Genomic DNA, 3,681 nt, shown 5'->3' on the forward strand with positions numbered 1-3,681 from the left:
AGTAAATGAGAATTAAATCTATTTGAATGAAAGGATGCAATCATTTATGGTGTTTATTCATATGAAAGGTTGTGAACACAAGAGATATGACCATTCTAAAGGTCACAAGTACTTTTATAAACACCATCCCATCACATAGCATTGATGCATAAGTGAAGGTTTGTTTTAGAATTCATACATTATGTCTAGTCGAGTATATAAGAGAGAGTACATGGCACAAATTGGTTCGCTGTACACACAGAAAGTTGTGTAATTTCTGTATTGGGTGATCGTTGTATTCTGGAGACAGGAAGTCCATTAATCAGAAGTACCAGAGGCGAGGGCGGCGAAATTCTGTCTTAAAGACACAATGTTGAACACTGGCATTGGTCGCAATCTATGTTAAATACAGAATTTATGTAAGAAATTTCTTGTGTTTTATTTTATTATTTATTTACATTAAATTAATTATACCGAAAATATTTTTCTACAATATGGTGGCTTCATGGAAGTTATAACTTTTGTGATAGTGTGAAATTATTAAGAGTTATATTGGATCATAAATTCAAGTCTATCTATATGTGCATGTGATAGCCATTAAAATACAGATGTTGTTTATTAATAATAGACTTGAAACGCTTTTCACTTCTCTATATAGTTATGTGAGAGTGTGTTTATATATTTGTGAGTGGATTTATTTATACATTCAAAATTTGATCAATCAAATCATAATTTAAAAAGTTGAACAACATATTTCTTAATAAAATATTTAAGTTCTTACATTCATTACCGCCTAAAACGTTACAGCAAATGCAATAATCCCCAACTTTACCTTCCCAATACAACATCTAATAATTTTGAGAGAATATGCAATTTTTTTTTTTCTCCTGCTTCTCTCTCTTATTTTTATTTTTATTTTTATTTTTTCTTCTTCTTTTTGTGGATTGTATTGCATTAGTTGGCTGCTACTATATTTTGCACTAAACGTGTCGCCCGTGAGAGACTCACATCAGTCAATATTGACGCTTTCAATTTTTAAGCATGTCTCACTCAAAATGACTTGCAATTTAGGTGACCAAAAAGAACTACCTTTTGCTTATTTTTTGCCGTTTTAATCATCATGTATGATGCCTATTAACTTCTATATATATATATATATATATGAAGAATTATTTTTACTAATTCAATTAGGAATTGTGAAAGTTTCCTTGTCAAAACTGACTTAAAAACATTAAAAAAAAAATATCAATTGATAAAAGAATATACAAAATATTTTGTCCTACACCAAGGAGTTCATAATAGGAAACAAATAAATAACTGAAAAAAAAAAGAGTATAAAGATTCAATTTTTATTTATGACATAAATTTCATCCTGAACTCTTGGTTAAAAATGTAGGAAAGTGACCGATAGATCTGAAAAGGAGCACAAATATTCAATTACTGTTTATTACAAAAATGTTTACATATCAGCACAAATTAAAGTCCACATGGCAACCATATACACAGTGAAAACACAAAAACAAGGGAGAGATAGAAATACAAATATTTAGAAAATTTCTTGAGAAACAAATTAACAACAAAAGTTGAGGACAAGGGCAGCACAATCAGAGTATGGTGAAATTAAACTACATGAACGTTTGAATATTTGTGTTGTAACTTGAAACCACACTTTCTTCCCCTCTTATGAACTCACACTTCTTATTCCACTCTCAACCCATCATTAGCTTGGTAACTTCTTCTGATTTCTACAAACATGGCTTTTTGTGGGCAACACACATCCTTGAAACTCACTAGGGCTAATAAGACCAGTTCGGTTTGACAAGCTCGTCATGACACATCCACTTTCTTTTCTTGCAACTATTTTGTGGGCAAAGGCGGCATGGCAGGCAATTAGCTACCCTATCTTTAATAAATCTCCATAACTAAATTCTTTCCTCTGCGTCAGTGCCTTTTGTTATCCCACTTTCATCATAATGATTCATCTAAGAGGGATAACAAAAGCCATCGACGTGAAAGAAAGAATATAGTTCAGGAGATTTATTAAAGATATGGCAGCTAATTGCTTGCGATGCATCGCCTTTGCCCACAACAAAGTTGTAAACAGGAAAAACATAGGCATGTTTATGAGGAGCTTGATGAAGCCAGACTGACCTTGTTAGGGCAAGTGAGTGTCTTGTCTTCTCGATCAATTAGTTGACCTCTATGTTCCCTGCAAAAACAAGAGAGAGAGAGAGAGAGAGAGAGAGAGAGAGAGTATCAAACTGTCACATTTTGTATCAACAATGCAAAAGAAGAAGAAGAAGAAGAAGAAGAAGAAGAAGAAATGGAATGAAAATCATAATAAAGAAAAGAGTGAGATATCTACCTTTTGAATTTCAAATATGACCAAAATGAACCAGTTAGGATGTGTGAGTTTGAAGAAATAAAGATTGTGAAATTCTTAGACTCAACATAGGTGGGTGTGGGTGTGTGTATTTTTTATTTATTTATTTATTTGGGGGGGGGGGGGGGGGGGGGACACTCCAACATCAACATTGTGTACTACACACAGCTAATAATGAAAGTTTATGTTAGAAGGGGTGAAGATTTATGGGTAGAATGGGGTTGAGAAGCTTAAGAACACACACACACACACACACACATATATATATATATATATATATATAAGGTTAGGGTTAGATGGGAGTAATGCAATATGTGAGGAAAGGCATATCTGACTTATCACTGTTAGGTGAAAAGAACAAATGAAAACGACTTCAAATAAAAAGTATATACAGAAAATACATCTAGGATGATGCCAATCATATTTAGAAATGAAAAATGATTTATAAATAGAAAATTTAAAGAGAATTTATATTTAGAATAGTGTGTCAATAACATTTAAAAAATTATAAGGATAATAGCAAAGGTTGTTTTGGGTATGATTTATAAGCTTGCTTTTTTGCTTATTACGAAAAATTTTACAAAAATATAGAGAGGCTATATGATCCAAATAAGCCAATAAATCAATAAATAATTTATTTATAGTGTTGCCAAAAAAGACCTTAAAGTGTTTCGATTGGAAATGAATAAACCACGTGAAGTCACATCATTCCATAAGAAATTATGTACAAAAATTCTATCAATACTCTAGAAATTATGAGAAGGAAAATATTAGATTAACAAAAATTTTATACAAAATTTCATAGCAAAATAACGTGATGTGGGGGCCGAGAAGAGGGAGTCGTAGAGATTCCGAATAGTCGAATCTCGAAGAGTTAAGATTCGAAGCACTCGGCAATTGGCTCGCATGTTCAAATCCAACCCTGTTCGGCCAAACAGCCAATTAGGCAAGGGGGCGAGTGAGGGTCGGTCTATTATAAGATGTGCCGAATATGAGTTGGAAATGAACCTAATCCGAAGCCCATGGAAGAAAAGATATAAATAGAAGAACATCCGCCAGAAAGAGGTATGTGAGAATTGTAGTGCTTAACTTAGAATATAAGTATTCCTCAGTGTGGTTACTGACTTGTCCGTCGGAGTGCTAACTCCGGCACCCCCGCCGGAGTGTTTTATTCTTTTTCATGTGACCGGAAGAGGATCACGAGCGTTCCCCAGGATCAGAAGAGTATTTTCAAACCACTTCTGCACAATTGGCGCCGTTTGTGTGAATACTCAAGCACATGCGAGCGTGACGGAAGATCCTCCAACAGTCACTGTCGA

General features: G+C 33.6%; 2 long non-coding RNA genes across 2 annotated transcripts; one reads left to right on the plus strand and one right to left on the minus strand.

The window, feature by feature from the left end:
- Positions 1 to 877: 877 nt before the first annotated feature.
- On the plus strand, positions 878 to 2,296 carry LOC145790513 (uncharacterized). Its single transcript, XR_014329287.1, has 2 exons — positions 878 to 1,853; positions 2,074 to 2,296. It is a non-coding gene; the product is annotated as an uncharacterized LOC145790513 (long non-coding RNA).
- On the minus strand, positions 1,530 to 2,690 carry LOC114261840 (uncharacterized). The gene is made up of 2 exons (XR_014329286.1): positions 2,345 to 2,690; positions 1,530 to 2,188 (listed from the first exon to the last, which is right to left on the minus strand). It is a non-coding gene; the product is annotated as an uncharacterized LOC114261840 (long non-coding RNA).
- Positions 2,691 to 3,681: the final 991 nt, after the last annotated feature.

This window comes from Camellia sinensis, chromosome 5 (assembly GCF_055761805.1).
Source record: "Camellia sinensis isolate YWXY chromosome 5, ASM5576180v1, whole genome shotgun sequence".
Classification (NCBI taxonomy): Eukaryota; Viridiplantae; Streptophyta; class Magnoliopsida; order Ericales; family Theaceae; genus Camellia; species Camellia sinensis.